Below are 13,606 nucleotides of genomic sequence, written 5' to 3' on the forward strand. Positions count from 1 at the left end.
ATTTGTTTTTTTTTTTTGACAAAATATTTTAACTCTTCCCTCTAATTCAAATAACAAACTAGCATAAAATTAAATTCCGCTCTAAACAGATATTCTCACTTAAGTTAAAATTGGTACTTTCGACTTAATTTAGCTTAAAGTGTCTTTTTTTGGGGGAAAAAAATTTAAATGCTCTAATGAAATCAAGTTTGTAGAATTTTGGTTGGTATTTCTATTCAATATCAGAAATTCCGTACTGAGCTTTTACTAACATTTTAATCTGCTTAGTTAATATTAAAGAAAATCCGTTCGTTGGAATTATAGTGCGTTTTTCCAAACGTAACGAGATAAAGTTTTTTGAAGGAAAATTTCCTCCGTTTTAATCTTTTTTTCTTGGAATTGTCCGAATTAAACCAAATTTTTGCTGGATTCTGTACCAGTCGATTTAGGTAGCTCCTTCTTATTACCACCGGATTAAGTCATTGGAGGTAATTTAAGAATAAATAGAAGATTGTTCAACAAAAATAATTTCTTAAAACATTTTACAATTTTAAGAATTAAATTAACTGCAGTATGAAGATTAAGCCAAAAATTTTTTTATAAATAGATTTGTATATAAATTTAATTTTTCAATTTTTGTCATAGGATTACCCCTAAACATATATAGAAAATTAATATTTAATTGTCTTTTTAATATACGAGAAATTTTACAAACTAATTGTTAGTTTTGAAAGCATTTTATATCAAAAGGAACCATATCATATGTTCATTTAAAGTTTTCTATGAAAGAAACATTAATATTTACAAGTGTTCTATATATCCTATTCCGAAATATAAGTGAATTTGCTAAATAAAATAAAAAAGAAAAATTTGGAAAAGTTTTTAAAATTTCCTTATTATAGCAAATTAATTTGTTAACTTTGTTGAAAAGATGTGCTTAGATTTATGGTTTGATTTTCTTTTTGACTTTTTGAAAATAGAAATTTCAATTAAATTGAGATATTTTACCAGTTCATTATGAAGAAAAATTTTTTATAGAAAAATTTGGAGTTTTTCTAAATAATTTTTTCATAGAAAACAGGGAGAATCTTTGGAGTGCTTATCGTATTCAAATATTTTATTTGTTACATTTTCTTAGTTAATAAGCTTGGAAAACAATAGTTTTGAATTTTTATAAAGAATGCTGCAATTTATCGCTCTTTGGATTTCCTGCACTAATTCAAGATGATTCAAGGTGATACAGGGTTATCCAGAGTGGCATTACTAAATCATCATAGTAATTTTACATGCTGGCTTGTCGATGTTACTCTAACACTGCGACCTTATAATATAAAAAACAGAAAATTCTCTGTGGTAATTGCAAAAGTGCTTAGAGAATCTTAATTAAAACCGGTTCATTTTCTTTGCTATCTGTCGAAGGTAATGAATATATGGCAAAATCCTTTGTTTTACAATTTTCAAATTCAATCAAATTATTGTTATAAATCGAACGAGAAGAATTTGATTTAGGTACTACACACCTAACAGGAAAATTTTCCACCTACCAAATGCCAATAAAGTTGGACATTTCAACTGACATTTAATTGTTTAAATTGTAGAAAGATCTCATTAAATTTTTCTTATATTCTTCCACCTTTCCCTTTCTACTTATTTCTATTTTTAATTTTTTTATTTTCCATTCTCATTTTAAGACGAAAATTTTAATTTTGCATTATCATAATAATTTTAAACGAGAGAGAAAGAGAATGGTTTAAGTTGCAATTAAATAATTTTTTTTGACATTTTGTAATTTATGATCTGTATACTTTACCGTTAATATTTACCTATTTTATTATGTTATTGGCACATATACGTACATTAGCATATAGTTAATGTAAATTATTAGTATATAAAAATTGCGAAATTTTCAAAATTTATTTGCTTAAGTGATTATTATAAAGATGGTGGCATAATCTTAATTGTTAAGATTTTCTGTCATTTGTCAATTTTAACTAATTTATATCTTTGGTTTTTTTAAGCAGGTTATTTTAGATATACGTATATGTGTGTGTTTATAAATATTCAATATAATAAAAGGTAGACGTACGGATGTAACATATGTTTGAAAAATATTGTAAATGTGTAAATAAAAGCAAGATTAGGAAAATTTATTACTATTAATTTGAGTAAGAAAAAAATAATACTTGAGGTTTATTTAAATAAATAAAAAATTTTATTAAAAAAATTTATGTAAAGTGTTTAAAGAGCTCATTTGCTCGTCGTAATATTGATAATTGGACTTTTAATATTAAAAAAAATTGCATACTTTCAGGATGATCATAAATTTTATGTAGTTAATTGCAAAAACTTGCATAAAATTTGATATTATAGTTGCCAAATTAATGCTTCAAATATTTCTGTTTTTGTTGAAAGCGAAATTTCATTAAGATGAAATTTTAGTATGAAAGTTTCTAAAAGATGTAAGAATTTTGTACAAAATTAAATTATAGTTATAAATAGCACATTTTGCCACTAGATTTGGAAAACGTAAACTGGAATGGTAGACTATAAATTTGAAAGACGTAAAAAATACCAGTACAATTATATTTAATAGAGCAAAACTTACCAGAGAATCATGCGATTGGGACTCATGTAAGAATAATATCAAATCATGTAAAATAGAACTGAGGAAGGCGCAAACAATATCTAGTAAAATTTGCTGGAGAATTAAAGAAACTGAAGAGGTTTAGGTTTTGAGAAGCAATATAGTCGTTTTAAGTCATTTTGTGGCTCCCTGAAAAAAAATTTGTTCGTTCTGAATTCTTACTATTTAAGGAAAAAGGATCGGAACCGTCATTGATCCATGTGCGAGAACAGTTTTAAGTAGAGGCTTCAGATGACATAGTGCCGGTTGAATTGTAAAATGCTACGGAGGGATCTTGTGGGGATTCATAGCTATATCTGAAATATCTGACATGTAGCTAAGAGGGTCTGAATGAAGGGTCCAAAAATTTTTTGCAAATCTGCTACATGCATATACGTATGGAATAACTTAAATTCATGTTTTTTTTTCGTTTTAGGCAGTTCAAAAGAGATTCGCTTGCACGCTATATAGAAAAATCTTTTAATAACAGGAATTAAGTTATGACTGACTTTTCGGATGTTGAGGGGAACTTTTTTCTATTCCATTCTAAAATATTTAATAATGAAAAAATTCATTATTTTAAAATTTGAATAAATTAATGGTTTTCAATGTTCAAAATTGTTTACTAACTAATTGAAAACTATTTGTTTTATTATGCATTTAAACAAAAAATTTTGGAAATCAATTAAATTTTTACAATGACATTCACAATATATGAAGCACATAAATAAAAAATCAATAATAATTAATTATTTTACCCAATAAAATTTCCTTACATTCCTACATTCTATTTAAATTAATTTAAAGAACAACTTGCACCTTTATTTAAAAATAAAACTTTCCCTTTTAACAATATTGTCTTATTTGTAGGGTAATTGAAAAATAAAATTCTATTAAGACTAATAAATTTTATTGCATAAAATTTTAATCCCCTGACCAAATAAATATGTATATGTATATAAATATATAAGTGGGAAAAAATCTTGTTCTCCTTACCATTGAGACTACTAAATTTAATTTTCAACTAATTTGTCTCCAATTTGTTATACAAAAAAAAATTCATTTAAAATGAAAGTAGAATTTGTGTATGCAAGAGTGTTATATTTTCCATGTTAACTATTATTTTTATTTTTAATATTATAATATAGTAGCTATATATATGTATATATAATTCGTAAGGATTCAAATATAAATGTAACATATGTATGCAACAAAAGAATCATGGTGAGAGATTCAAAAACAGAAAAAAGCAAAAATAAAGGACACAAAAACGAAATATTTATGACCATAAATGAATCTTAAAATGCTCTGAAAATTGTGTTGTCTACATTTTTCTTCTCGCCTGTTTTCATATATAAGTGAATTTTAATTTTATTTGGTAAACTTTAAAAGGATTTGTTCTAATAAAACAATAACAGAATTACACATGGAATACGTATAAGTATATTAAAAAAAAAAATGTAGCGGTTTTAACATGGTAATGTAAAATGGTTGAAAAATATTTTGTATATAAAAAGCAATAATGTTGCTTGTAAATGAATTTAAATAACTTCGAAAAAGACAAAAAAAATTTTTTTGGTTTGTTTTTTCTCTTTCTTTTTATACCCGTACGAACGTATGTTCGAAGGGTATACTAAATTTGCCTTACCGTTTGTAACGCTAAGAAATAACGGTGTTAGATATAGACTCAAGTGTATGTTTTTGATCAGCGTCAAATTCTGAGTTGATTTAGCTTTGTCTGTCCGTCCGTCCGTCCGTCCGTCCGTCCGTCCGTCCGTCCGTCCGTCCGTCCGTCCGAACGATAACTCAAAAACTAATTGAGCTAAGTTCACCAAATTTTCACAAATGATTTATTGTAGTAAGTGCCAGAACCCTATTTAAATTGGACATGATCGGGGTACCGGTTCGGGTAGCTGCCATACAACTTTAAAATTTATTTGGCTATATCTCAGAAACTATAAAAGCTATGGTATTGAAATTTCACGCAAACAAATATATTAATAGGGCCAATCTGTTTGATAAAAGTCGTTGAAATTACTTGGCTCCTTCTGGTACCTGCCATACAACTTCAAAAGTTATTTGACTATAGCTCAGAAACTATTAAAGCTACGGTATTGAAATTTCACACAAACGAATATATTTGTAGGACCAATGTGTCTCATAAAAGTCGATGAAATTATTTGGCTCCTTCTGGTACCTGCCATACAACTTCAAAAGTTATTTGGCTATATCTCAGAAACTATAAAAGCTATGGTATTGAAATTTCACACAAACGAATATATTAGTAGGGCCAATGTGTCTGATAAAAGTCGTTGAAATTACTTGGTTCCTTCTGGTACCTGCCATACAACTTCAAAAGTTATTTGGCTATATCTCAGAAACTATAAAAGCTGTGATATTGAGATTTCACACAAGTGAATATATTAGTAGGGCCGATGTGCTTGATAAAATTCGCTAAAATTTCTTGGCTCTTTCTGGTAGCTGCCATACAACTTCAATAGTAGTTTGGCACAAGCAGTATTTTGAAAAACACATAGCACTGAAATTTTGCATAAATTAATATGGTAATACGGCAACTTAAAGTCATAGTCTGCCCCATAGTCAGTTATGGCATCTTTATTCACACAAAGGATAACAAATTCGTACGGGTATCACAGAGTTGACAAGGTCAACTCTATTTTTTTTCTCGTTTTTTTTTGTATTTCAAAAATTATCACTTATAGCACTCATATCCTAAGTATATTGCACTAAAATTAAATTGTTATTCCGTTATGAGTCCTTTATGTTTACACACACATACAGAAATATACAAATTAAATACAAGTGCATTCATATACAATTTTACATTTTATTCATTTGGGTCTCTATAAATAAGATACTGTTAAAAGACATACTGTTACATAAAAAAAATGAGTCGCTATTATTTTATTAAAAAAAAAAATTTAGGTTTGTGTTTTTGCTAATAAAAATTCAAAATCCTTTGGTATCCGTTTTAAATTTTAAAGCTTCAGTGTTTAATTTTTTCGGGAAAAAAATTGAAAAGAAAAAAAACAAGAATTAAATATAAAGGATAACATGGGGAGATTCCAGAATTTTGATTTTTTTTATATTAACTACAATAAAATAATTTTAAAAGTTATTTGAAAAGAAAATTGTTTGAGTTCAGATTGAATTTTTAGGGTTTTCATATTTCTATTTAATAAAGGTAAATTTGGTGAAAAAATGTTTAGTAAATAAGAGTGTTAATTGAGAGAAATGAAGTAAGAATGTTTGTTTTCCTCAAGATAATTAAAATAGTCGTGTTTTAATGGTTTGAATGCAGTTTTCAATGGATGATGTCATCTTAGATAACGATTGATCTTATTTAATGTTATACATATAAACAAATATGCTTGTTAAATTAAATTCCAAAATTTAAAGCAAAATAACTTACAGTGCTAGTTTTAAAAGAAAAATTTTTGATGCGATCACCACATAATCGACCGCAATTTATATTGTCTAGCCTAGCAAAAAATGTTGCCCAAAATTATGAAAATAATCTATAAACACTTCTTCCAAATTTTAACGACACTATTAAGTTTTTAGTTTACATGCCTAGAAAAAATTAAATCGGGGCCCTAATTTGATTTCCACGCCCTAATATTCCAAAAAATTTTACAATTTGATTGTTTTAACACCTTGAAATTAAAGATTAAATTTCAAGGAAATCAGTTGATTATTTCTCTTTATAAATGTAAAAAATATAAATTTGGCTAGGTGGTTTCTTGACTCTGTCAGGCTAAGCTTATATGCATATAAAATTTCAGAAAACTACACTCTTAAATCGGCTCTTAGTATAAATTTAGTTCCAGAGACCTAGCATACCACAAAAGTTGATCAAACTATTCGAAATCCTCGATGAAACCTCAGGTTTTTCAGATTCAGGGAGCAAAATTTCGTGAAAATCAGTCCAGCCGAACTTGAGTTACAAATCTTCATAGACAGACTGACAGACAGACAGATAGGCAGACAGACGGAAAGACAGAACGACATACTAAAAAATAGTTTAATTATGCTTTCCTAGCACGGAGAAACACGTTTATTAGGCCACTCCACTGTAAAATTTAGTACCATTGTATTGCCTTCTTTATTGTACGTAATGCGATCGGTTGTCTGATTATTAATATGATACATGAGCTACTCAGTACTTTACATGTGTAATAACAAGATTTTCCAAGGAACATTTTTGATCGGATACTTTAATTGGTAATATTTATATTAAAGCCGGAATAAATCACTTATATCACTTATATTTTTGTTTCACATTAAAACAAGATTGTTGATGATTGAGCATCTTTTAGCTGAAATTAAAATTTTTTAACTAAAAAAACAATTTTCAATGTAACAAAAAATAAAATTTTATAAAGAGGATTGAAAATGGATTAAAATGCATTCATTATTTTGCCTCGTTACAAATTTTCACCAAATTTCTCCTCAATAAAGAATATTTAGAAAATATTGAAATCAATAACTTTCTTTCCAATTTTAAGAAATTTTTAATTGGAATTCATTCTTTCACAGGTGGTGAAGATTAAAACCATTTTAAATATTTTGTTTTTAAGTGAAAAACAACTCGTTTGTTAGAAATTTTGGCATAATTAAAATGATAACTATGAATTCATCCGTGTATATTATTGAAGAAAGTAAAATTAATGAAATTTTAAAATTGAATTATTTCAAATTAGTGCAAAATAATATATCTAATCAAAGAAAGGATCTTATTAATTAAAGAAAGATTTATTATTAGAAAAAAGTTTCGAAGAACCAATTATAAGTTTATAAATTTTGTGCAACTACATTTTCTATTTAATTTATGCTTTTTGTTTGCTCCTTTCTATCAGATAATTTACAACAAAAGAAAACACTTTTAATAATTTCAATTCTCACGCTCATTTTCATGTTTTTTGCTGATAATGTGGCAAAATGTGTGACTTTTAGTGGGATTTTTGCAATTAAGAAAAATAGCTTGCGGAATCATACAAAAATTTCATGATCAAATTTCTTATTAAATTTCATTCTTACCTTAAATTATTGTAAGAAATATTGAATCACATATTTGCATAATTTATTAAAGTTTCTGATTTTATATAAAGTTTATAAAAATAATTTAAAAAAAACTATAAGAATATATAAACAAAAATTTTATAAAAAAAAAAAGTTAAACTTATTACACACTCGGTTCGTTGTTTCACATTCGTACGAGCATTTTATTATTATTTTAATTCTTAAAAAAAAAAAACAAGGATTTTAAGTTTTCCAGACATAAGAATTATTCATTGTACAAGTTCACATATATAAAAATATTATTATGTAATAAAAATAATATTCATGTAATTAAAAACGCCTTCAAGTAAAAAATAAATTTTATTGTTTTAAAACACCACACGTACACCTTTATGTTTGATATGCACGTATGTAGTTGAATGTTTGAACAAAATGTTTGAAGAGGTGCAAAATTATTTATACAAAGACGGAAACCTGGCATAGCAATAATTTTATTTTATTCTATATTATAATATTATAAATTCTTTAAATTAGCTCTGTAATTAGTTAGGCATCTTAAAAATTAACTTAAAAATGAAAATATTAATAAAATTTTCATCTTATTATTTATTTTAAGAAGCTGAATTTGAAATTTTTTTAATTTTTTAAGAAATTAAGTTCTGTGTTATAAGGTTTAAGAAATTTGTTTATTATATAAAAGAAATAATTGGGCTTCTATTTTGATATTCAGAATCAGAATTAACGGAGTGTAATAGCATTTCTATTACAGGTTGTTGTGTAGGCGAGAAAAATTCTAAACTTAAATAAAATAACAATTGACATTTAAAAGATTGCTTTCTTCAAATATTTGAAGCACAACAACTATTTACACACTTATAAAGTTCGAAATTGCATTTGTTAAATAAAATATGCTTAAGATTTTTGCATAAGGTGTAATCGATAATGTTATACTCGTATACAAAAATAAATGTAGAGCTTGGAAAGTTTTACAATTTGCAATTGCTTGAAACATTAGCGGTTGCGTCTAAAGTTAGATTAATTTAAGAATGTGTCGAATTTCAAGCCATTTATTCTGTTCGTTTTTCATCGTTTCTTCTGAATTTTGGTTCGATACACGTATCTTTCTCATTGGAATAGAAAGAACAACTCTATACGATTGAAAAATGTTGACATTTGTATGTCTTGTTGATTTGATCGGTTGTAAGTGACTCGTTAGGAGTGATTGAATAATTAAGAAGTTAACAAAATTGTAAAAAAATTTTTCTAATTTGATTTCGTTTGAATTAGTTTCTCCCTGTTTTCTAGGCGGAGAACGCTGTACGAAGTACGCTACGAAGATTTAAAAAATTATAGGAAATTTTTTCCAATTGCACGACCAATATTATTAATCACGAATGAATTTTATATTCTTGGAAAATTTTTAATATTCAATGTTATTTTGCAGCATATAATAAAGTTTTCAATATTCCAATTTTAAAGTTTTTATGTAAATCTTGACGCACTTGGGTTGAGAAATCTTAAATTTTTAAAAAAAAATTTAAAAAAGAAGTTCAACCACAAAATTTACGACTTGCACATTAAATTTTCGATTACATTAAGAATATTGTTGCCCTAGAGAGAGAGAACCAGAATCAGAATTAAATATTTTAAATTATAAAAAAACTTGAGTATAAAAATTTTATGGATATGATTATAATTAAAATTTATATTGAAGTAATGGTAGAAGGTATAAAAAAACAAAAAATAAGAAGAAGGTATAAAAAATTCTATAAGAAAATTATAGAATCAGTTTTTCTTTTTCTTTTCCAATGTTTGTTACCCACCACCACCTTTCTCATATCTTGATTTTCCGTATGCGATTATATTGTTATTTTAATGGATAACTGCATGTATATAATGTAATCCGTACGCATGGTATACTCAGTATAATTATGTTAAAATATTGTATAAGTAATATTCGTAAAACAAATTATTTTGGACACCTTAAATTATGTTTAAAAACAAAATTTCTTTAAACATTGGAATGGTTTACTAAAAGTGTATTCAAAATTATAATGTGGAGTTGCCATGGTGTTTGGAAATTTAAGATTTTTGAAACCCTTATCAGGGTCGTTATTATAAGATGTCTTTCAATTGCCATGACCAAAAACTAAGAAGTCACCACATCGTTTTTGGAATTGAATTTATAATTATAATTTTTATTCGTTTTAAAATTACATTATTAAGCTTTTACGTTTGATATTGAACATTACGGTCTTTATGATAACTAAGTCATATCATTCTGTTTAATTAGTTAAAGTGGCTCGCGTGACCACAATGGCAGAACCCTTTACGTGCTATTTTCTTGATCTTCTTGTCGAATGTTAGGAGTATCTAAATACTTGTTCAGTAATTTTATTCTCTCAACAATATCTTTAGATTGCTGGCCATCAACTCATTTAATAATGAAATTTAAATTTTGTAATTTGCGGTAAAAAATTCAATTTTTTTTGTTTTATTTTTTGTGTAAAAAAAATTGTTTTTTGTCTCTTTTTACCTTAGATTATTTTTCATATTTTTGATTTTATGCTTAAACAAAATCATCTCGTACCGATATTAAATACAATACTGTCTTTGTCCGCACATATATCCACCTATACATTAAGAATATATACTTATTTTATTTACATAGTTTAACTATACATGCATGCTATGCAGAAAACTTTATGTTGTAGGTCTGGAATACAATTTAATCTTCATATCCTTGAAATAAAAATTATTGTTCCGAAAAAAATATGCATAAGCAAAAAAAGTATTATGAATACTGTGTACTAATATGTACATAAGAATGTATAACAGATACATATCTAAAAATTATATGAGCACATACATTCACACACTTATACATTTTATGTAATTTACTTTAAATTTTTGTGGCTTCTTTCTTCATTTTTCTTAAAATATAATTTATTGTGAATAAAGTGGAGTAAACTTATTCCATTTTAATAATTATTACATATGAATATTATGTTTGTATATGTATAATTATATTTATATTATATAAATTAAAATAAATATTAATATTTACTGTTATAGTATTTATAACAATACTCAATACACCAAAACGTATAAGTATTCCGAAAAATTTAAGAAAAACGCAGTATAGGGAACAACAACAAATAAAATAATAAAATCAAGAATGCAAAAATATAGTGAAACAAAAGCATGTTTCCATACCAAAAGGTTTCGTGTTTACTAGCATTTTAATGGTCCCTTGAATAACAGAACTATATTCAACATTTTATTTTATAGATATACGAAAAATGAGGAGGAATAAGAAAAACAAAACAATTGAAGAAAAAAAAACAGAACAAAATTATAATAGCAATAGTAATAACAAGGTAAAAAACATAAGAAACCAAATAAAAAATAAGCAAGAAAAAGACAAAACATGGATAGAACGGAAAAAAATATATAGTAAAAATCAGGATATTCAAAAACAACAGGTTCTCAAGGGTGCTTTTAACCAAAATCTAATTCAAGAGTTCTCATATTATCGTGCAATGCAACGCTATGAATTCACTCACGTTTTATTCTTTATAAAATGCATAAAATATTTTTTTTAATACCGGTAGCAATCCCATTCTACGATATCGCGCTTTTATTCCTTTTTACTATCAATCACCATTACTGCAACAACCATGGATATTTTTTTTTTTGTTTTGTACTTCTTACTATAGGTATTTTTATTTTTATGTTTTCGCTAAATTTTTGTGTTTCTTTTTTTCTTGTTGTTGTTTTTGTCATGTAAACTAGAAAAATTAACAAGAATAACATGATGCAAGAAGAGAAAATTTTTTTATTCCACCGATGAATTTTCATTTTTTATACAATTTTTTTTCTCCTTGTTGTCTCCTTATTTTTTATTGTAATAATTTTTCTACTTTTTTTTTTTTGTTTTTTCTTCATTTTGTATCCGTTTTTCAATATCTATGTACATACATAAAATATAATAGAAAAAGTCGTGTTTAAAGTTGAATCGAGTTTTTGTTTTGTGCTAGATGCAGAAGAAAATCTGAATTGAATTGAGGAAGGATTATTATTATATGATGAAATGATACCTGCTTTTCTATATTCTCTTGTTAAAATAAATATTTTTGTTATATGTACTTAAACAAAAATATATATAGTTATGTATTATAATTAGTAAAGGGGTATAATAAATTAAGCAGTAAGTTTGTAATTTTGGCAACACTGAAATTGTAATTTTAATTTATGTAGTCATTTGTAAAAGTAGATGGATAATTTTATTAATTAATAATAGGAACGGATGAGGTATAGGGGAAAGTGTTATTTTGTTGACAATATCACTTACAGTTGACCAGATCAGTTGCGAGTCATTAACTTCTGTTTTGATATAAATCTAGTAGTGAATTATTTTCTGTATAACTAAATTCATAGTATACCAACTGTATGTGTGTTTGACGAAATCTTAAACAATACACTCCGCCAACGGACTCGATAACCCATCTGCACGACTGCACTTTTGTTCAACGCCTCATTGAATAAAATATTTATACTTGTTTTACATGCATCAAAACCTTCACAGATATTGTGACTTGTATCCAGAATTGGTGTTAAAAAATGTTACCAATTAAAGTAAATAAGAATTTGCCGTAATTATATTCAACGTGTGCCGAACAGAAATATGACAGTTTATTTTTAATAATTTTTTCAATTAATCATGAAATTAAAGGAATGCAGGAACTTTACAATTGCCTTTCAAATTATTTATAGACCATGGTTTTCTGTACTATTCTTTCAATTATAAATTAAATCATTTTCATCAAATATTTTGTTATACTATTAATTTCACTCGACTCCTGCATTAAAGAAGAGATAATCGACTTTTGCGCACAAGAACTGGAATAATTGAATTGTATTGTGCCCTAGAGTAGTTCGATTCAACTAAGTGTTTTTCTAGTTTTAACTGCACAAACTCGTCTATTACTTTCTTTTTTCTGTCATAATTTTTCTCATATTGTTTTCATTATTGTGTATACCTACGTAAATGTTATATTCTTGTTGCTTTAAATTTTTTTTTGCTTATTTTATTATTGTTAAGAATAATGCTAGGTTATATGGCAATGTTTAACCATGAAACGGCGTAGAAAAAGATTATAAACAAAAAATATAATACAACAAAAAAAAAAAATAAAAAAAATAAAAAATTAAAAACGTTTATATTTGTTGTTCCACTTACATCATTATTATTGTTGTTATTATTGTTATTATTATTATTAGAAGAAGAACGTACACACAAGATAGACATGAATTAGAATTATAAAGTGATTTAAAGGAGCAAAATAGAGAAAATATAAACGTAGTAACATAAAACAAAAAAAGAATACAAAAAAAAAATTCAGTTCCTTTCTCTCACAGATTTTTAGTTTTTGCTTTGCTATCTTTGTTTGTTGTAATGTGTGTGTGTTGTGTGTTTTAACCGTAATAACAGTGGTTAACTTTAAAGTTAAATTGATAATAAATATGATTGATAATAAAAAGGACATGAGTTAGTCTATTTTTTATAAAATCATATAAACATTTCTGGTTTTTTTTTAAAGTAGCATGCGACAAAAAGCAGAGCTACATAAGGTAAAAAATAATGAAATGGTGAAGAGCTGAAGGCAAGAAACTATCTCTAAGCAATATTAGTGTAGTACATATGCACATAATATGTAAAGCATATAGAAAGTAACTTAAATAAGGATTCAAAGAGTTCTATTAAAAATTTTTATATTTATTTGAATAGTTTTCTTTCTCTTCTCAACAAAATTTTCAGAATTTTTTTCTTCCTTTAACGATTGTTGTATGTGATCTTGTTTCTATTTAAGTTGAATAATGGTAGTCAATGTGTAGGAAAAAGGATAACAGTTTCTAGTATTTAATTTTTATATTTTTCTCTTTTTTTTTTTAATTGAG

This window comes from Condylostylus longicornis, unplaced genomic scaffold, assembly GCF_029603195.1.
Source record: "Condylostylus longicornis isolate FDR11 unplaced genomic scaffold, ASM2960319v2 ptg000026l, whole genome shotgun sequence".
In the NCBI taxonomy this organism is placed as follows: Eukaryota; Metazoa; Arthropoda; class Insecta; order Diptera; family Dolichopodidae; genus Condylostylus; species Condylostylus longicornis.